Genomic DNA, 22,398 nt, shown 5'->3' with positions numbered 1-22,398 from the left:
TGCGTATCTTCTTCCCACACCTCTGTGCTGTAGCCACTGTGTCCTTTGCACTCCTTCCACAGTTCTATGTCTACCCACCTGCCTGTGTGGCTCTCTTGCACATCAGTCTCTATAATATACTGTGCTTCTTGTCTCCAGCTCTGTACCATGTACAATGACATCTGTGGCTTGCCTGCCAATCCTATTCCTCACCATCTCTTTTGCTGGGTCTTTGCCTGTGGGGCTATGTATATGAATGCTGAAAAATAAAAGTGGGTTATTTTGACCAACACACTTTCTCCCCTTTTGCTATGCAGGTGATGACAGCCAGTCAGAAGAAGAAGCTGGCCCTAGTGGCCACCAGCCCCAGCACACAGAGCGGCAAACCAGTGGGCCTGCATAAGAAACCACACAGGACCATGGGGTGGAACCACAGGACCCAGCAGTAGCAGCAACGCCGGCTATCCCTCCACCACCCGCAGCAGAGGCTCCCTCCACCACCCGCAGCCTTTCCCGATGGTGGAACTGAAGAAGCAGCAGAAGATGCAGAAAGGGGGGCACCTCCTCAGCAGAGGCCATCCAGCCAGAGGAGGCAGCTACTGCACCTCGCCACACAATTGTTGGGCCAGAATGTGCAGATGGAAGACTACCGGCGCCAGAAATTGATGCTGCAACGGGAAGTGCTCCAGGTGCAAAGGGAAGCGGTACAGGCCCAACGTAATGTGGTACAGCAGCTCCAACGGCTGAAGCACAGCATCGAGGGCCTACGCCGTGACCTGAAAGCACCTAGTACAGCCCTCATGCAGCAACAACTGGCATCTACTTCCACCACTGCACAGCAACCACCCGCTAAGAAGAGGAGCTTGAGATCCTCAGCCTCCCCCAGCCACTGGTCCAGCAGCCATCACACCAGCTTCCCTTCTGGGTCCTGTGCCCAGGTTGCACGGCAAGCCACAGAGCGCAAGGTAGCCTGATTTCCACAGGGCAGCCAAGGCAGCAAGCTGACTTGTGGACACAGAGGAGAGTGGGAGCTCATCAGAGGACTCAACAGAGTTCCCCTGCAGCACCAGCTGCAAAGGAACACGATGGGAGGGGTAGGAGGGGACGGGGCCAGGGGAGGGGGTGGGGAAAGTGATGGGACATGCTGGGGGGGGGGGTGAGGGTTGGATGGAGGGGAATATGCACAGAGCGGGTGATGGTGGTGGGAGGGGGGGATGGTGTTGGTGTGTAAATACTATGTGATAGAAATGTCAACTTACTCTCACACAAAACTTGTCTCGATCAGTCTTTGCCTGGCTCTGACCCCCAGCTGGTGTGCACTCTGCTCTCCTCTGTGGGCGGGAGGTGGAGGGGGCTCCTCATCCTGTTCATCTGGGGCCTGCTGCTGTGGTGGCTGTGGCTCTTCTGGGAGGGCCTGTCCTCTGCGCATTGCCAAATTATGTAGCATGCAGCAGGCTAGGAATATCTTTGCCACCTTCTGGGTGCTGTACAGGAGCTCCCCTCCAGAACGGTCCAGACATCGGAACCTGTTCTTAAGCTGTCCGAAGGTGCACTCGATACCACGGGTGGTCCGATGTCTACTGTTGTAGTTCTCCTCTGACCCTGTTTGTGGGTGCACTATGGGGGTCATGAGCCAACTCCCTTGTGGGTAGCCTCTGTCACCTTTGGGGAGAAGCAGGATGAGAAAGATGAGTGTGTATTGTTTGGAGTGGGTACCTTGTGGAGATGGGAGGGGGGGGGGAATAGTGGGTTGTGGAGTGAGCTGGAGGGAGACAGTGCTGAGGGCTACCTGGTGGAGGAGGTATAAGTTTAGGCAGATCCATGCTGCACTTACCTAGGATCCATCCTCCACTGATCTCCCCTCGCTCAAACTTGCAGAAGATTCCCGAGTGCTGCAATATATAGGCATCATGGGTGGAACCTGGGTATCGGGCACACACGTCTAGAATCTCCCCTGGGCGTCACACACAACTTGCATATTGAGTGAGTGGAATGCTTTCCTGTTCCTATAAGTGGCCTCTCGTGCCCGGGGGGGTGGGGTCTGAGTGCGACATGTGTGAAGTCAATGGCGCCTATGACCGAGGGGAAGCGAGCTACAGCATAGAAGTCAGCCATGTTGTTCTGCAAGGCTTGTGGGGTGGGGGGAAGTGATGTACTCAGAGGTGTGGGTAAGGAAGGTATCAAGGAACTGGGTGAGGTAGTTAGAAATGGAAGCCTGGGTGAGACCCGTGTTCACAGATAGGACAGACTATAAACTCCCAGTGGCCAGAAAAGATAGAGAAGCAGTGATCTTTAGGTGCACAGGGATGGGGTTGTTCCTATGGGTCCTGGGCTGCAGGAGGAGTTTGAGCTGGTCACAAAGGTGCTGAATGGCAGCCCTATCAAAGCGGTACCTAGTGAGACACTGCAGGCCAGTGAGGTCTAGGAAACTGCTAGGGGCCTGAAAACTCTGGGGTGTGAGTACCTCCTACAGTGCGTCCCCTCTTCCTCCAACATGTAAGCCACCTGTGCATTTAGTGCCTCCATTTCCCCACACAACAGGTGCAATGCAGTACCACCAGAGCTCACCTCTCCCTACCAACTTGGTAGGGAACAAGCCACACCACGTGCCAGCACTTGTGCTCCGAAATACGCGTCTCTCTTGGCAGCCACATCCAGCCTGTAATGTCGGGCAAAAGAGAGCTTAGAAGCCCATGTCGCTGCACCACATATCTCTTGAAGAGAAAGTGCTCCAGTTTCAGCCCAGGAAGAGGAAATCGCTCTTGTGGAATGTGCCTTAAAGACTTCAGACGGAGGCCGGCCAGACAGCAAATATGCTGAAAAAATAGCTTCTTTGAGCCAACGGGCTATAGTGGCCATAGACGCTGGAGACCCTCTGCACGGACCTGACAATAGAACAAAAAGATGGTCAGAGGCACTGAAAGCATTTGACATGCGCAGATATTGCAACAGAGCCCTTCGCACATCCAGAAGGTGCAACTGCCCAAATGATTCTGGAAATTCCTCTTTAGAAAAGGAAGGCAGGAAAATAGGCTGGTTTAGGTGAAATGCTGAAACCACCTTAGACATGAAGGAAGGCACCGTACGTACCATAACTCCGGACTGAGAATTGCAGAAAAGGGTCTCAACAGGACAGCGCCTGGAGCTCAGATACCCGTCTCGCCGATATAATGGCCACCAAAAAGACTTTTTTTAAGGTCACATCCTTCTCTGAAGCTCGCCTAAGCGGCTCGAAGGGTGAACACTGAAGGGCCTTTAAAACTAACCCCAGGTTCCAGGCTGGACAGGGAGCCCACACGGGAGGGCAGAGCTGAAGCACCCCTCTGAGAAACCGTGCCACATCCGGGCAAGCAGCCAGAGAGAGGCCAGCGACCTTCCCTCGAAAACATGCTACGGCTGCCACTTGAACACGCAGGGAATTATAGGCCAAGCCTTTTTGTAAACCATCCTGCAAAAAGTCAAGTATTGGCGATACCGAAGCCTGCATGGGTGTGATCTCTTTAGAAGCACACCAGCCGCAAATTGGCGCCAAATCCTGGCATAAGCCACGGAAGTGGAACGCTTGCGGGCCTGTAGGAGAGTGGAAATGACTTTACTGGAATAACCCTTGTCTCTCAATTGCGCCCTCTCAATAGCCATGCTGTAAGACCAAAGCGGCAGGCGTCCTCCATGGTTACTGGTCCCTTTGACAACAGATTCGGTACCGGAGGGAACGGCCAGGGAGCCTCCACCAGCATCCGCCGGAGGTCCGCATACCACGGCCTCCTGGGCCAATCCGGGGCGATGAGAACCACCTCTCCTTGATGTAGCCGAATCCGCAGGAGAACTCGCCCTTTCAAGGGCCACAGAGGGAACACATACAGGAGGCCCTGAGGCCAGGGTTGAGCCAAGGCATCCAACCCAGCCGAGCGAGGATCTCTCCGTCAACTGTAAAACCACGGGACTTTGGCATCTGCGCTTGAGACCATAAGATCCGCTACAGGCGTCCCCTATTTGGCACAGATCTGCAGGAATACTTCGTCTGCAAGTTCCCACTCCGCTGGGTCGATTTGATTCCTGCCTAGATAATCGGCTTGCACGTTGCTCTGACCTGCAATGTGAGCTGCTGACAGAAACTGCAGATGTAGCTCGGCCCAGTGGCATATCTGAGTGGCCTCTGCGGCCAGTGCTTGACACTGAGTGCCGCCTTGTCGATTTATGTAGGCCACTGCTGTCGAGTTGTCCGACAGAACTCTGACAGCCAATCCTTCCAGGGTCAATTGAAAGGCCAGAAGCGCCTGAAATATCGCTTTCAACTCCAAGCGATTGTTGGACCACGCCGACTCCTCAGGTGTCCAGAGACCTTGGGCCTTCCCTGGCAATATGCACCTCAGCCCTTCAGGCTGGCATCTGTTACCACCAGGCACCAATCGGGAAGCGCTAGCGGCATTCCTCGCCGCAGCATGCTGTCTGAGAGCCACCACTCCATACTGAGCCGGGCCGCAGGGAGCCACATGAGTCTGCACTGATAATCCTGAGATATTGGAGACCATCGTTGAAGCAGGAAACACTGCAGAAGTCTCAGGTGCGCTCTCACCCATGGCACCACTTCTAAGGTGGCCGTCATCGACCCCCAACAGCTGGACAATGTCCCAAGCTCGCGGGCGAGGCATCCTCAGGAGCAGACGGACCTGGTTCTGAAACTTGCACCGCCTTTGCTCGGGTAGGTATACATACCCCGAGACTATGTTGAACCGGACCCCCAAATATTCTAGAGATTGAGAGGGGGGTCAGGTGACTTTTGGCTAAATTGACGACCCAGCCCAGAGATTGCAGTACTGAGACCACTCTGGCTATAACATGATGACTCTCTTCTGCCGAGTCCGCTCTGATGAGCCAGTCGTCTAGGTACAGGTGAACCCGGATACCCTCTCGCCTGAGAAAAGCAGCTACTACCACCATTACCTTTGAAAAGGTTCAGGGAGCTGTGGCGAGGCCAAAAGGCAAGGCCCGAAACTGGAAATGTTTTCCCATCACCGCAAAACGCAGAAACCTCTGGTGCGGGGGCCAAATTGGTATGTGCAAGTAAGCTTCTTTCAGGTCCAGAGACGTGAGAAACTCTCCTGGCTGTACCGCCGCAATGACGGAGCACAGTGTTTCCAATGAAAATGCCGCACTCTCAGAGACTTGTTGACTTCTTTTAAGTCTAGGATTGGCCGAAAAGACCCTCCTTTTCGCGGCACCACAAAGTAAATGGAGTAACAGCCAGAGCCGAGTTTGGCAGAAGGCACTGGGCACACCGCCTCTAGGTGAATCAAGCCTTGTAAGGTCTCCTCTACCGCCGCCCGTTTGACGGCAGAACCGCATCGGGACTCCACAAGCACGTCTCTTATTGGGGCATTGAATTCTATTCTGTAGCCATCTCTGATCAGGACCAAGACCCACTGATCTGAGGAAATCTTGGCCCACTCCTCGTGAAAGAGGGAAAGTCGTCCTCCTATAACAGGGAGAGAGGAGAGGGCCGGCGCACCATCATTGAGAGGGTCACCCTTGAACGCCAGGCCTTGAGCCAGCACCCTGCTGGGAATCTGAGAATATTGAAGAGGCAGATGGAGCTAGCTGGCCATGAGGCACTATGGTTTTTCAGTGCTCTCTATCTCCCCCTGCTGGTTGATGAACACAACCCACTCGTAATGGATTCATCTGCTTGATGACAAGGAAGCACTCTTTCTGATCATGGACTGATCTTGGCAGTACGAAGAAAATACTAAGTGGGTGTGCTTTGCATATAGAATTCAGTGAACCAGATTTCAGGAGAATAACAGTAGCTTCAGTGGCTATCTGAGGAGATTTCACTTTACTGGTTAACAGAGGATCAGTCTGTCTAGCAAAATTGTATGGAAGATGTTAGCCAATTTACTGAAGTCTGCTTTGTAATGGAATGCAGTTTTATTGGCATTAAAGAACACAAACATAGGAGTAAACTCAATTCTTTTGAGACAGTAAGCGAGAACCCAACTGCAGTCAACAGAGTGGAGGGGATTCTTGAGTGGATTCTTGTGAGGCTTCAGACACAAAATTTCTTAACATGGAAAGGATTTACTACTTGTAATGAGTTTAACTAACTACCTGGTTGTGACAAAATTGGTTATATGGTTCATTGGTAGCTAAGGCATGAAGTCCACCTTTTCTTCTGTATAAGGTAACTGACTAGAAAGAGCAATTTCCAAGATGCATGCTTGAATGAAGCCAGATTCCACTGGTTCAAATGGCAGCTTCACCAGAGATGTGAAAATGACACTGAGGTTGCAGAGTATAGGAGGCTTCTGCAATGGTGACCTAGCACAAAGAATCCTCTTCATGAATTGTGCAGTTAAAGAGCACAGTGGGCAAATGGAAGCCTTTCAACCAGTAGGCTGAGAAAGCAGAGAGAGACTACTCTGGCAGAAGACACAAAGCCATGGGCGTAGATTGGGGGGGCATTGCCCTCCCCAAACGAGTCGCACTGTCGAACTGGCGGGGCTTAATTATGTCTTCCCCGCCGGCGCTGCCTCAGTCCCTGACTCCCTGCAGCATTTTTGTCTTCACCCGTCCTGTACCCGTCGCCGTCAGCGCTGCCATTCATTCTCACAGGCAGCCTTGTTCCCGCTCCCCTTTGCCGCGTCCACTCCTCCAACCGGCTCTCTCTGATGCACTTCCTGTTCCTGTTTAACAGGAAGTGCATCAGAGAGAGCCGGAGGACGCGGCAAAGGGGAGCGGGAACGAGGCTGCCTGTGAAAATGAATGGCATCGCTGACAGCGACGAGTACAGGACGGGTGAAGACAAAAATGCTACAGGGAGTCAGGGACCGAGGCAGTGCCGGCGGGGAAGACCGAGGCAGCATGCTGGCTGGTGGCAGGGAGACAGGGAGAGACAGTCACAGGAGCACTGTTGGGGTGATGGGGTAATGCTAGGTAGAGGTGAGCGAGAGAGGTGGGGAATGTTGGAGGGGGAGATGCATGGGGGAGAGAGAGGGAGAAATAATGCTGGATGTGGAGGAGGAGGGAGGGACAGCAAGAGAAAAGGGGAAATGCTGGAACATGGAAGTGGGAGGGAGGGAGACAGAGAGAGATGCTGTATGGAGATGGGAGGGAAGCTAAAAGGGGAAGGAAGAGAATGAAAGAGATAGATGTTGGGCCCAGGGTGCAAGGAAGAGAAATACTGAGAGTGATGTGGGCAGTGAGAGAGAAGAAGGAGGGAAGAGAGGTTGTACATGGGGATGGATGAGAGGAAGGGATAGATATACACTAGAGGGAAAAGAGAAAAAGAGGGAGATTGTGGATCCAGGGACAGAAGGGAGTGAGGGAGAAATGCTGGACAATTGGAGGGAGGGAAGAGAGAGAGGAAGAAATGCTGGACCACAGGGAAGGGGGGGCTGGAAGATGCTGGGGTGTGGGTGTATGTATGGAAGGGACAGGGAGATATTAGGCTACAAGGGGAGAAAGGGAGTAGGCATGCTGGGCTAGAAGGTTGGAGGGAGGAAGATGCTGCAAATGGTGGAACTATTTGGGAGAGGCCAAAGGGGAGGTGGGAAGGAAACAAATGAGATGATGATAGTGATGGGGGGGGGGCAGAAATGTGGTAATGGAGAGTTGATTAAAGATGAAAGGAAATGGAAGGTTGGAGGAAGGACTGAGAAGAGGAATGGGGCAGCTAGTGGGCGAGAGAAGGAAATGGAATTTGATAGCTGAAAACTAAAAAGGAGAAGGATGAGGACGAGGCTGAAATTTAAGTGAACAGAGAGGCAGTAAAGAAACAAAACAGAGAGGAAAGAGCTAAAAAAGAAATAATGTGTCAAAGGTAGGTGTAGTGAAGGAATGGAATAAGACAGGAGAGAAGAGAAAAGACAAATGGACAGCAAGCAGTTGAAGGAGAATTAGCAGAAAGACAGGAAAAGAGGAAACTGGAACCAGCATATTGAACAGTAAAATGTCCAGACAACAAAGGTACAAAAAAGTATTTTATTTTGAATCTATTAAATGGAATATCAAATGGAAAGAAGACACTGCATAAAACAGAAGACACTGGGACCAAAGCGAATAGAAAAACTAAATGATCAGACAACAAAGGTAGAAAAAAGTATTTTATTCAGACTTTATTAATTGGAATGTGTCAGCTTTTTGAAATGTGCATCTGTGAAATTTTGCTTGTAAGTTTCAATTTTTCTGGTATTGCTGCATGCTGAGTTTGACTTCTTGAGTTAACTTTCCAGTTCAGTATTTTGCCTTCATATTTTTTGCTTTCTAGTTCCTTGTGTCATGTCTGTTGTGTCATGTGTTTTTCACGAGGTAGTGTATCGGTGTTTTAGAGCCTGGTGTAATTACAGTTCTGCCTTTTCACGCATAAGGCTGCAGCTCGTCCTGTCCTTGGAATTAGTGCTGTTATGGTTTAGTAAGGTTATGAGTGTGTTTTTGCACAAGTTTGTGTATAGTGTATTGCAGTGGAGAGATTGTGTGTTGGCTTTACTGAGGTGGCACCAAAACATCAGAAAGGGTGTAGAGCCTAAATCATGACACACTACCTTTCTTGAAGGATCTACATATAGAGCTTATGCATTTCTAAGGTCAACACTAGCATGGTATGGGAAAGGGGGTGGGGAAATACTACTGGAGTGGAAGAGGGAGTGCTGGGTAAGGAGGAAAGAAGGAAGGGAGAAAGAGCTGGCTTGATATCTCATAAATATTCATTATGGTTATTCCCCAAAAAGCCAACCCTTTTTCCCTTCCTTCCTCCATATTAGCATATTCATTTGCATATGTATATATGCAAATGAATATGCTCCGCCCCCATCCTTTGCCCCCCCCCCCCCAAATGAAACAGTCAAATTACGCCTATGCACAAAGCCCTAGACAATATTAATGATATAATAGTACAATATGTCAATACAAGAATAACAAACAGGGTCATAACCATTCATAACACATCACATTTGGAGACTAAATGCTTCTCAATTTCTACACTGTAGGGCTAGCAATTTGAGGCTGGGATGAAAGGAAACTTCTCGAGCCTGCACGGAGGTAGCCTTATAGTCTCATTCATTATTAATAATGAATGGGACTATGCCAGGCCATAATAATACATCACTCTTCAGACTATTGGCAGTGTGTTGAAATTAGATGTGATAGTTATGGTAACAAATTGCCATCTGCTCTAGTTGTGATGCAGGTCTTTTATCTGCCATCATTTACTGTGCTACAATGAGGTGTCTGAGGATGGTGTGCGGACCTAAGACATCAGGAAATAGGAGGTAGCTGAGAGTACAAGCTTTGTTTCATTTCTTGGGGGTAACTGGTTCTATGGCACTGTATTGTTGGATATTTATTAGCACCATAAAAAAAACCTTTGCCCATTTCAGAGACAAGGTAAAATTATGTCTTACCTGATAATTTTCTTTCCTTTAACTGCAGAAGATGAATCCAGTAACTGGTGGATTGTGTCCATCTACCAGCAGGGAGAGATAGAGATATACTGAAGTGAATGATACTGGATGACCAGCCCCTTCAGTAACCAGTATATGATCATCACAAAGCAGAAATCAAACCCGAAACCAAAACCTCTCTCACCAACAGTGCACCAACAACAGGTGCAAAACAAACTGCAACTCATGGGAGGCTGTGTTTACATTGACTGTTAGTCAATGTAAACACAGAAGAACACACTCTTCCCAAGCTCAAAGCCACAAGGAACACAGCAAAGATGACACAAGAAAAAGGTCTTAGACGATGTGTAAAAAGTCCACTTTAATTGATGAGACCAAACCAATACTGTAACTCAAGGAGACTCGACACGGCCGTGTTTCGGCCAACTGGCCTGCCTCAGGAGTCTTTATGTGCTTTTGGAATGGTCTGTAGAAACAAATTATGCCTGTCAATCTGTTTTCAAACAGAGACCTAGTTTGTAGAGCTCTGCAGCCTTGGGCTCAGCTCAGCTCGGGGACGGTGCGGATCCCAGGTGTCCCGCAGGCGCCATCTTTCCATTGTCTATTCCATTTTGCACTACTTTTTCCTTTTGCTAAATTTTCTTCAGAACAACCTAGACAGGAAAGGAACAGAACACTGTAGATAGGCCACATGACAGAGAAAGGAGGGAGGAATCCTAGATTCATCTGCTGCGGCTAAAGGAAACAAAATTATCAGGTAAGACATAATTTTATCTTCCTTAGCGCATGCAGCAGATAAATCCAGTAACTAGTGGGATGTACCAAAGCATCCCTACAGAGGGAGGGAAACTGTCGCACCCAGTGCCTAACACAGCTGCTCCAAAAGCAGCATCAGATCTAGTGGCCACATCCACTATAAAGTGCCCAGAAAGAGAGAGTGCAGGGACGCCCAAGTAGCCGCCCAACAGATTTTATCCAGGGACAGCACTGACATTTCAGCCCATTAAGCAGACTGCACCCTAGTGGAGTGGGCTCGCAATGCCTCTGAAGACACCCGACCAGCCAGGATATAAGCAGAGGAAATTGCATCCCTGATCCATCTGGCGATGGCAGCCTTGGGAGCAGCATCACCCCATCAAGAACCGGATAAGAAAACAAACAGATGGTCAGACTGCCAAAATTCACATCTGCAGGTAGCTGAGAAGAACCCACCGAACATCCAAAAGCTGAAGCATTCTGAAATCCGCAGGATGCACCTCTTCTCGAAACAACAGAAGGAACAAAGGCTGATTGTCTCTATTCGGTAAAAAAGAAGGCACCATCTGAAAAGTGATACCAGATTCTGAAAATTGCAAGACGGGGTCGCAACAAGATTGTGTCTGTAATTCCAAGACCCTCCACTTCGAAGCCATAGCCACCAAGAACATCGCCTTCAAAGTGAGATCCTTCTCTGAAGCCTTGCGCAAGGGCTCAAAAGGTGCCCCTTGTAAAACCTTAAGGACCAAATTCAAGTTCCAATTCGGACAAGGATGGCACAGCGGAGGACAAAGCAATAGAACTCCCCGTAAGAAGCAAACTACAATTGGGTGTGCAGCCAGGGAGGAACACCCAACACGACCCCAGAGAAAGGCAGAGCTGCCACCCTGCACTCGCAGCGAATTATAAGCCAGTCCCTTCTGCAAACCATCCTGCAAAAAAGCCAAAAGCTGAGCCCACAGGACACCTTGAAAGGAGGTGATCTTCACACCAGCCACAAAAAAGACACCACACCCAGGCATAGACCATCGAAGTCATCTCTTCCAAGCATACAATAATTTAGCACTCACCTCATTCGATTAGCCCTTTTTTCTCAAATACGACCACCTCAAGAGCCAGGCCATAAGACCAAAGAGGTAAGACCCTCTATCTGAACCGGACCTGGTAGACCGGGGCTGACTGAAAGCCAGAGCGGTGGCTCTACAAGGAGAAAACCAAGTCCACATACCACGGGCGCCATGCCCAATCCAGGGTCACCAAGATGACACAACCTCAATGTCGCCCGATCTTGTGCAGAACCCTAACAACGGCCACGGAGGGAAGACGAAAAGTACAAGTGACAGGCTATGGCAGGAGAAGAGCGTTCAGCCCAGCGGACCCATATTCTTTCCTTCTGCTGAAAACCCACATGTAACGACGGAGACCCCCCAACCAGTGAGGCTGACATCCATCATCACTACTACCCACTGTGGAGTCACAAGCGGCATCCCCTTCATCAAATATGGGTCATGAAGTCACCAAGCCAGACTGCGGCGAGCTGGAGGAAGCCACGGAACATGGAACTGATAGTCCTGAGACATCAGCGACCACTTGTAAAAGCTGTAAAGGCCACATGTGAGTTTGAGCCCAAATCACCAATTCCAGAGTGGCCGCCACAGAGCCCAACATCTGCACGTAGTCCCAGGCTCAAGGCCTCAACAACAGGAGGATATTGAGAATCTGAAAGTGCAGGTTGACCCTCCTATTGTCCGGCTAGTAAACTCAGCCCCGGGCCATGTTGAAGCGAACCCCAAGATAGTCCAGGGTTTGAGACAGGATCAGAGAACTCTTTGAAAAGTTGATAACCCAACCTAAGGACTGTAACAGAACTATGACTCGATAGATTGACCACTGACTCTCCTGTAGAGTCCACCTGAATCAACCAGTTGTCCAGGTAGGGATGAACTCTGACTCCTTGCCACCTGAGGAACGCTGCCACCACCACCATGACCTTCAAGAAGGTACATAGAACAGTGGCCAGGCCAAAGAGAAGGGCCCTGAACTGAAATGGCATCCCAGAATGGCAAAACTGAGGAAACGCTGATGCGGGTCCCAAATGAGGATATGCAGACAGGCTTCCTTGGGGTCCAAGGCCATCAGAAACTCTCCTGGCTGCACTGCCACCACCACAGATCCTAGTGTTTCCATGCGAAGATGTCCGCCCCTTAAGAAATGATTGACCTTACAGCAGTCGAGGATAGGCTGAAAGAATCCTCCTTTTCTAAGCACCACGAAATAATGAAATAATGCCCTGAGCGGGCCTCAGAGGGAGGGGACAGGAACTACAGCCCCTAGGTCTAACAGGATCACAGAGTGACCTCAACTGCCGCCCATTGGCAACTGTTGCTGAGACTCCAAAAATGCCGCCTATGGGCGCAGAATTTGAGTCTGTAACCGTCTCTGACGATATCCAATACCCTTTGGTCCAAGATAATCTTGGCCCACACTTCATAGAAAAGGGTCAGCCGAACCCCTATCCTCTATATCGAAGAGTGGGCCAGCACCCCATCAGTGGAAGGAAGTCCAGGGACCCCAGGATGAGTCGCAGCTGCTGTAGGCTTCCAGTCCCCTCAAAAGGAAGACAACTGTTGAAATCCAGGGTACTGAAAAGCTCTCATGGGACGACCCAGACAGTACCGCTGAGCCTCCCGAATACGAGGACGGGAGGTCCTGACCCGGGGAGCAGAACCAGGTCTACCCTCTAGAAGACACCGACTCTTGGGAGTCTCCCAGATCCTTTGCGATCTTCTCCAGGTCCTCACCCAACAGGAGCTTGCCCCGAAAGGGTAACCTAGTAGCCAAGTCTAACATCCAATGGCAGAGCCACAGCTGCCAACGAGAGAAAACTGCCACAGCCATCTGCTTGGCCGCGGTCCGGACAAGATCATGAAGGGAATCAGCCAAATAGGCCAGTCCAGATTCTACATGGTATCCAACTGATGCCAAGGCCAAAGCCACCTCCAGGTTTTGCTCCAAAGCCTGCTGGAACCAGTTGAAGTATGCTCTGGCCAAGTACAAACTACAAATAGAAGCCTGCAGGACTAACGCGGACACCTCAAAAGTTCACCTTAAGGAAACTTCCAGAAGCCTGTCCTGCATGTCCTTAAGAGCGACACCACCCTCCACCAGAAGGGCAGCCTTCTTGATAACCGCTGTCAACAGCGTGTCCATGGTAGGGAGGATGAACTTATCCATCTGGTCAGCGACCACTGGGTAAAGATGGGTCATAGCCTTAGAACCCCGGAGACCTCCATCCAGGTCTCACCACTGAGCTGAAATGAGTTCCTAAATGGCTTCATGTACTGGGAATGCCTTAGAAAGCTTTCTTGTGCTGGCCATCTTAAGGCTGACCAGCGGCTGTAGCCAACTCATGATCAGCTACATTTAAGGTCTGTAAAGAACTGGAGATCAGTGAAGGCAACTTGTCTGGCTCCTCCTGGAACAATTCTCCCTCTTTCAGCTCCTTAAGACGAAAGGGACAGAGGGAGTCCCCAGACAGGGCGGCAAGAGAAGACGAATGGCTAAGGGGGGGCCACTGACCCTGACTCAGACTCCACCTGTACCCATCTCCTCTTGTGAGAAGGGTTCTCAAGAAGATCAAGGTAGGAGGTTCCCAAATCCTGCAAGGAGCACCCCAGGGGGGAGGAATCAGCTAGGTGCTGTGACTGAGGAACAGCCCTCTTCAATAAATATGCCTGATAGAGAAGAATAAATTCTAGGGAAGTCCCCTCCCCAGCTCCACCAGTCCCACAGGAAGGACCAGGGGCAGCTGCCAAAGAAGAGGGAACCAAAACCACAGGAACTCATGAGGGATCCGACACCGCCATCAGCTAACCAGCGGGAGAAGCAGCACTGGCAGACAAAACGGTGCACACGTCTAAAGGCTCAGCGCAGGAAAACAGGCGGTATCAAAGCCAACAAACTGTCCCCTGCCAAGGGCTCCGAGTAGCATGCCAAATAGAGCAGCACTGGCAGACAAAATGATGCACGCACCCGAAGGCTCAGCGCAGGAAAACAGGCAGTCCCAAAGCCAACAAACTGTCCCCTGCCAAAGGCTCCAAGCAGCATGCCAAACAGATGCCCGATGCGAATCTCCTTTTCAAAACTTTTGCCACTATGCCACCAACACAAGCACTGCAGAACCACCAAGCAAGCAAATAAAATAAAAATCAAGTACTCACTGCAACGTGGTCCGTAGCAAGACAGCACTACCCAGCGCAGGCACATTGCCAGAGAGGCACAACAAGGCCAATAGGAACATCAGAGTTCCATTCCTGTCAGAAGCTGTTTGTTTCTCCTTTCTTTTTTTTTCCCCCTACCCACACAGGCTGTCTTTTACTTTTTTCTTTTTTGGTTAGTGAGAAAGGGAGAGAAGTCAGTCAGTCACAAGGCTAGGAGACTGGAGATCACGGGGTGAAGCAGGGACCCGACGCTACAGGTATGCCTCCAAAGAGGACCAGCAGTGGTCAAACACCCCCAGCTCTCAACAGGCCAACAGCCCAGGAGAAACCCCAGAAGACAACAGAAGAGTCCAGGAGAAGATGAGAAGTCGTCCACCACCTGCTAGAGATAAGAGTTATACTGAAGGGGCTGGTCATCCAGTGCCACTCACTTCAGTTTAAGCTATATCTATCTCCAACTGCTGGTAGATGGACACAACCCACCTGTTACCAGACTCATCTGCTGCAAACACTAAGGAAAGTGATGAGTTCAATCTTTTTTTTTTTTTTTTCATTAAACTGCATTAATGGGGTAGAGGTCTGTGAAAGCAGACCACATGCTCAACCAAAACCACCATCTTTAGGAAATAGCTAAAGGCTCATTATTTATTTATTTAGAAGTACTTTTAGTTTGATATTGTTACCATTGCTGGATATGCTAGACTCTTCATATTTGCTTATATGGCATAATTGCTGGTTAGATACATTAGCCTATGAATGATTGGTTTGTTTTACGTCTTATTTTATTGTTGCAATAGTTATTGCCTTTAGAACAACTGAATTTTATTTTATAGACTCCATGTATTCATTTCGATATGTCTAGCAGATGCGGAACCTGTTGAGCTTATGTTTAGCATCAACCATTATTAGGGTGAAATAGCGAAGATACTTACCTGTAGCAGGTATTCTCCGAGGACAGCAGGCCTTATATTCTCACATGGGTAACATGGCCCTGAGTTGCCTGGTCCGGAGCTTATGACAAACTTTACAAGAGCTTTGAGGAGCGCAAGACATGCTCCACCACACATGTGCAAGTGCCTTCCTGCCCGCTGCAAGAGCACAATTACTGCAGTTAAATACTACAGGATGAAAATAAAGAAGAGGAGACAACTCCAAGGGGAGGGAGAGGGCATGTGATAATATAAGGCATGCTGCCCTCAGAGAATGTGTGCTACAGGTAAGTATCTTCGCTTTTTTCCGAGGAAAGAAGGCCATAATTCCCAGAAGTGGGGAATCCCTAGCATCCAAACTCACCAAAAACAACAAACACTGGTCAATTGGGCCTCGCAACGGTGAGGACATAACTCAGATTAACCTGAAACTATATACAAACTGAGTGAAAGTGCAGCATGGAACAGAACAAAACTGGCTGCAGGGGGGGGGGGGGGGGGATTGGATTCTAGACCCAACAGATTTTTTTTTTTTTAAACATTTGTACCCCGCACTTTCTCACTCATGGCAGGCTCTATGCAGCGGGCAATGGAGGGTTAAGTGACTTGCCCAGAGTCACAAGAGCTGCCTGTGCCAGGAATCGGAACTCAGTTCCTCAGTCCCCAAGACCAAAGTCCACCCACCCTAACCACTAGGCCACTCCTCCACTCCACTGTCTGCCTGAACCAACTGTTGCGTCAGGTATCCTGCTCAAGGCAGTAGTGAGATACAAATACATGGACTGAAGACCATGTTGCAGCCTTGCAAATTTCTTTAATGTAGGCTGACTGCAAGTGGGCTACCAATGTAGCCATGGCTCTAACATTGTGATCTTTGACATGACACTCCAAGTTTGGGTCAGCCTGGGCATAAGTGAAAGAAATGTGATATGCCAGTCAATTAGAGATGTGCGTTTTCCCGATGGTGACCCCATCCTGTTGGGATCAAAAGAAACAAGATTAGAGGACTGCCTTTGGGGCCTAGTCCACTCCAAGTAAAAGGTCAATGTTCGCTTGAAGTCCAAGGTGTGAAAGGCGCTCTCGCCAGGATGGGCATGAGGTCAGGAAAGAATGTTGGAAACACAATCGACTGGTCCAGGCAGGACTCCAACACAATCTTTGGCAGGAACTTAGAATAGTCCTCCGCACGCACCCGTTGTGATTAAACTTAGTGTAAGGTGCATCCACTACTAGGACCTGAAGCGTCACTGACTATGAGTCGAAGTAACAGCAAACAAAAAAATGACCTTCCAGGTCACGTACTTCAGATGGCTGGAATTCAGTGGTCAAAAGAAGCTTTCATCAGCTGGGTGAGAACGACATTGTGGTGGCATGATACAGGAGGCTTGACAGGGGGCTTTGACAAAAGCAAACCTCTATGAATGTGAACAATAGAAGCGGTCCAGAGATGGGCTTACCCCTCTACACGTTGATGATAAGCACTAATTGCACTAAGGTGAACCCCTTTCAGAGTTGGTTTTGAGAGCAGAACCAGATAGATGTGGAAGGAATTCAAGCAGGGTCTGTGTAGGGCAGGAAATAGGATCTAGGGCCTTGCCCTCAAACCAGACGGCAAACCTCCATCACTTAAAAGAGTAACACTTCTTAGTGGAATCTTTCCTGGAAGCTAGCAAGACCTGGAGACACCCTCTGAAAGACCCAAGGAAGCGAATTCTAGGCTGTCAACATCCAGTCTGTGAGGGCCAGAGACTGAAGGTTGTGATGCAGAAATGATCCCTCATTCTGCATGAGGAGGATCAGAAAAAACTCCAGTCTCCATGGTTCTTAGGAGGATAACTCCAGAAGGAGAGAGGCAAGATCTGTTTAAAGCCAGTATGGCACGATAAAATCATGGTTCCACAGACTTGCTTGAGTTTCAGCAAAGTCTTCCCCATGAGAGAAATGGGAGGTTACGTATACAGAAGACCTGTCCCCCAATGAAGGAGGAAGGCATCCAACGCTAGCCTGTCATGAGCCTGAAGCCTAGAAAAGAACTGAGGGACTTTGTGATTCATGTGAGTGGCAAAGAAATCCACTTAGGGGGTGCACCATGCTTGGAAGATCTCTTGGGCAACGCCTAATGTTGAGAGATCCCTTGTGCGGTTGAATAACCCTGCTCAGTCAGCCAGGCTGTTCTTTTTGCCTGTCAGATAAGTGACTCAAAGGTACATGCCATGCCGGAGAGCCCAATGCCACATCCAGACAACCTCCTGACACAGAGGGCGAGATCCAGTGCCCCCTGCTTGTTGGTGTAATACATGGCAACCTGATTGGCCATTTAAATGAACACAATTTGGTAAGAGAATCTCTGAAAGCCTTTAGAGCGTTCCAGATCCTCCAAAGCTCCAGGAGATTGATCTAGAGATCTGTTTCCTGGGCAGACCAAGCACCTTGAATGTGAAGTCCATCTACTTGAGTTCCCCAACCCAAGAGAGATGCATCAGTCATCAGCATTTTCTGCAGCTGATGAATGGAAGTCCCAGAGTCAAATTGGACCGAATGGTCCACCACAACAGAGAGCGAGCAAGCTCTGGGGACACTCGAATGACATCTTCCAGACCTCCCATGGCTTGGCACCACTGAGAGGCCAGGGTCCACTGGGCAGACCTTATGTGAAGGCATGTCATGGGAGTCACAAACTGTGGAGGCCATGTGGCCCAACAACTTAAACATCCCCGGAGCCGTGACTTGCCGAGAGGCTCAAACCCGACAAGCCAGTACAACTAGGGCGTCTGTTCTCGGCCCCAGAAGAAAAGAGCAAACTTTCCGCATATCTAGCTCGTCTCTAATGAATTCCATTGCTGGGCAGGGTGAAAATGGAACTTGTGGTACTTTAGAATGAACCCTAGTAGTTCTAGCACCCTAATAGTCCTCTGTATGGACTCCCGAGCACCGCTCACCAAAGTGCTTTTCACCAATCTCGAGGTAAGGGAACACATGTAACACCAGCCTGCGTAGTGACGCTGCCACAATTGCTAGACATTTGGTAAAAATTATGGGAAATGACGCAAGGCCAAAGGGCAACACGTGGAACTGGAAGTGCTATATTCCCAGTAGAAACCAAAGATACTTCTGGTGGGCTGGAAGTATCAGAATATGTGTATATGCATTAAGTGCAGAGAGCATAGCCAATCATTTTCCTAAATCATGGGGAGAAGGGTGCCCAGGGAAACCATCCTGAACTCTTCTTGATAAGAAAACTGCTCAGAGCCCTTATGTCTAGGGTGGGACACATCTCCCCTGTTTTCTGTTGCATGAGGAAGTGCCTGGAATAGAACCCCTGCCTTTCTTCCCCTGGTAGAACGGGCAAGATACACATGAGCCTCTAGAAGAGCACAGATTTCCTCTGCAAGTACCTGCTTGTGCTGAGAGATGTAGTGATGAGCTCTTGGTGGGCAATTTGGAGGTTTCTGATGCCAGTTTAAGGCGTACATGAGGACTATTTGAAGAATCCACCGGTCAGAGGTTATAAGGTGTCACTTTCTGTGGAAAAACTTTAGCCTCCCACCAACCAGCAAGTTGTCTGGGACAAACACTTTGACAGCAGCTATGCTCTGCTGGAGCCAGTCCAAAGCTCGTCCCTTGCTTTGACTGGGGAGAAACAGGGGCCTTAGGCACAAGCTGACTGGAACGAGCGCACTGGGGCTGAGTCTGAGCAGGCTGGCAAGAGGTGACGGCGTACCTACACCTCAGATTAGTAGGCACCCTTCCTTGACTTGCCAAAAAACATCCTAGATGAGAAGGCTGATGCAGACGACGTCTGGCAGGAAAGAGAACATATGGTATCAGGATGTTTCTTGATATGGTCAGCAACCTCCTCAACCTGCTCTCCAAAAAGGTTATCCCCTCAGTATAGGGCATCCGCCAACCTCTGCTGAACCGCCGGTTCCAAGTCAGAAACACAAAGCCATGAGAGTCTGCGCATTGCTATACTTTGCCCATTCCTGGATGCCACATCACCCTTTAACCCACTCCCTCAACCAAACAACCCAGGCCTCCTCCTCCGCTTTTCCTATTATCACAAAAGAAGAAACCGCCCACCTTCTTTCCTCCTCGAAATGCACCACCTGTTCCTCTGACCCCATCCCCACCAACTTATTTAACACCATCTCCCCTACTGTCACCCCCTCCATCTGTCATATCCTCAACCTCTCTCTCTCTCTCCACTGCAACTGTCCCTGACACCTTCAAACATGCTGTAGTCACACCACTCCTCAAAAAACCATCACTAGACCCCCACCTGTCCCTCCAACTACCGCCCCATCTCCCTCCTACCCTTCCTCTCCAAGATACTTGAACGCACCGTTCACAGCTGCTGCCTTGATCTTCGCTCCTCTCATGCCATCCTCGATCCGCTTCAATCCGGTTTTCGCCCTCTACACTCGACAGAAACAGCACTCACTAAAGTCTGTAATGACCTGTTCCTTGCCAAATTCAAAGGTCACTACTCCATCCTCATCCTCCTTGACCTATCCGCCGCTTTTGACACTGTCAATCATAATTTACTTCTTGCCATACTGTCCTCATTTGGGTTCCAGGGCTCTGTCCTCTCCTGGTTCTCCTCTTCTCTCTCCCACCGTACCTTCAGAGTACATTCTCATGGATCTTCCTCCACCCCCATCCCGCTCTCTATCGTTCCTCAGGGATCTGTCCTTGGACCCCTTCTTTTTTCAATCTACACCTCTTCCCTGGGCTCCCTGATCTTATCTCATGGTTTCCAATATCATCTCTATGCTGACGACACCCAGCTTTCTCTCTCCACACCAGATATCACTGCTGACAGTTATTCTTATCACTATATTCAACAACATTCCAACAGACCAAAACAAAAACGCAAACTGACCCAAACTGGTCAAACAGCAATCACCAATACCTATAAAACACAGAATAAAGTATCAGGGCGGGCCTCTGGATTGATCTGTCGGGACTAATGGAAAGAAAATTATCAGGTAAGAACTAATTTTACCTTCCATTGCGTCCCACAGATCAGAGACTTGGATGGACCCAAGCAGTCCTCAAGTATGGTGGGACCCGTCAGTCCCTGAAGCCAGCACTGATGCCCCAAAGGCAGCATCCTGCCGGGCCAACACATCCAACCGGTAATGCTCTGCAAACATATGCACTGAAGACCAAGTTGCCGCTTTACAGATTTCTTCCAGCGGCACGAGACACTCCTCTGCGAACGAAGTAGCCTGGTCCCTCGAAAAGTGAGCCCTCACATAAATAGGAGGGTTCTTGCCCATACCTACATAAGCTGAAACAATCGCTTCCCGTAACCATCGAGCTACCGTAGCCTTCGAGGCCATCATATTTTCAAAGTACTTAGCCTTCCAAAGTTCCACAGAAACCTATGGAACTTTGGAAGGCTACGTGCTTTGAAAATATGCCTCCTTGTGTCCTTTCTTCGCCCCTGCAAACAGCACGAACAAGTGATCCGAACAGCGGAAGGGGTTTGTGACCTCAAAAAACCCACCAGCACACGCCTCACATCCAAGCACCGAAGATCCCGAAAATTGTCCGGATAATCGGCCTCCCGAAATGCCGGCAACATCACAGACTGATTCAAATGAAACCGGGACACCACTTTAGGCAGAACAGACGGTAATGTCCTGACGTACACCCCCGCCTCCATGAAGCAGAGAAAAGGATCCCTACAGGACAAGGCTTGCAACTCAGACACCCGCCTTGCCAAAGCCATGGCCACTAGAAACACTGCCTTCAAAGTCAAATCTTTCAAGGATGCTTTGGCCAAAGGCTCGAACCGAGACCGTTGCATTGCACGCAGTACCAGATTAAGATTTCAGCCTGGCAAAAAAGGATCCCGCGGAGGCCGAATGTGGCTAACGCCCCAAAGAAAACATACCAAATCCGGGTGCGACGCTAACGAGCGACCATGCAAATGTCCCCTAAAACACGCCAAGCCTGCGACTTGTACTTTCAAGGAGCTCAAGGAGAGAGCCTTATCCAGGCCACTCTGCAAAAAGGCTAGAATGGAATGAACCGAAGCTGCCTCCGCCACAACTCCTGCAGAATCACACCATGAGACAAAGGTGCGCCAGACCCGCGCATAAGACAATGACATAGAGCGCTTCCGGGCTTGAAGCAACATACTTATGACCTACTCGGAGTAGCCCTTCCGTCTAAGGTGCGTCCTCTCAAGAGCCGTAAGCCCAAAGCGAGCGAGCGAGGTTCTCAATGAAGATTGGGCCCTGGCACAGGAGACCGGGACGAACCACCAGTCGTAACGGTTCGTCGATCATCAGGCGGACAAGATCCGCGTACCAGGGCCGCCAGGGCAATCCGGAGCCACCAGAATCACAGGTCCCGAATATCAAGCAATGCGCCCGAGGACCCTGCCTATCATGGGCCACGGCGGAAAGACATACAACAGAACTTCCGGCCAGGGCTGAATGAGCGCGTCTATGCCCTCGGCCCCCTACTCCCTGCCCCTGTGAAGAAGCGAGTGGCTTTGGCATTGGAGTATCGGGCTATCAGATCGAACGCTGGAACTCCCCAGCACTCCGTGATCTGGCAGAACGCTTGCGGGAAAAGCTCCCACTTCCCCCATATCCAGTTGATTCTGGCTGAGGAAGTCCGCCTGAACATTAAGCACCCCCGCAATGTGCGCCGCCGATAGGAGGAACAGATGACGCTCTGCCCACACGCATAGAAGCTCGGCTTCCTTCGCGAGCGGAGCACTCCTGGTACCCCCTGCCTGTTGACATAGGCCACTGCTGTCGCGTTGTCCGACAGGACTCTGACTGCCTGTTCCTGCAGAAACGTTCGAAACTCCAAAAGCGCCAGACAAATCGCTCGTAACGCCAAAAGATTGATTGGACACGCTGCCTCTGCCTTAGACCAGATCCCCTGGGCCGTTCTGCCGAGACAATGCGCCCCCCCCCCAGCCCGACAAGCTGGCATCCGTGGTCACCACCACCCAATCCGGAGCTGCAAGGGGCCCTGCCCAACCGAGTATCGAACCGAACTCCTATTTATTCCAGGGACTGGGAGGGCGAAAGGTAACACGTCTGCTTGTTGACCACCCATCCCAGGGACTCGAGAAGCTGAAGCATCTTG

General features: G+C 50.0%; 1 protein-coding gene across 1 annotated transcript in view; it reads right to left on the bottom strand.

The window, feature by feature from the left end:
* Window positions 1-22,398, bottom strand: part of SETD1A (SET domain containing 1A, histone lysine methyltransferase) — a 355,902-nt gene that overhangs the window by 316,035 nt on the left and 17,469 nt on the right. The gene's annotated exons all lie outside the window — the stretch shown is intronic.

Source organism: Microcaecilia unicolor, chromosome 7 (genome assembly GCF_901765095.1).
Source record: "Microcaecilia unicolor chromosome 7, aMicUni1.1, whole genome shotgun sequence".
Classification (NCBI taxonomy): Eukaryota; Metazoa; Chordata; class Amphibia; order Gymnophiona; family Siphonopidae; genus Microcaecilia; species Microcaecilia unicolor.
This window is presented reverse-complemented; position numbering and strand designations above follow the sequence as displayed.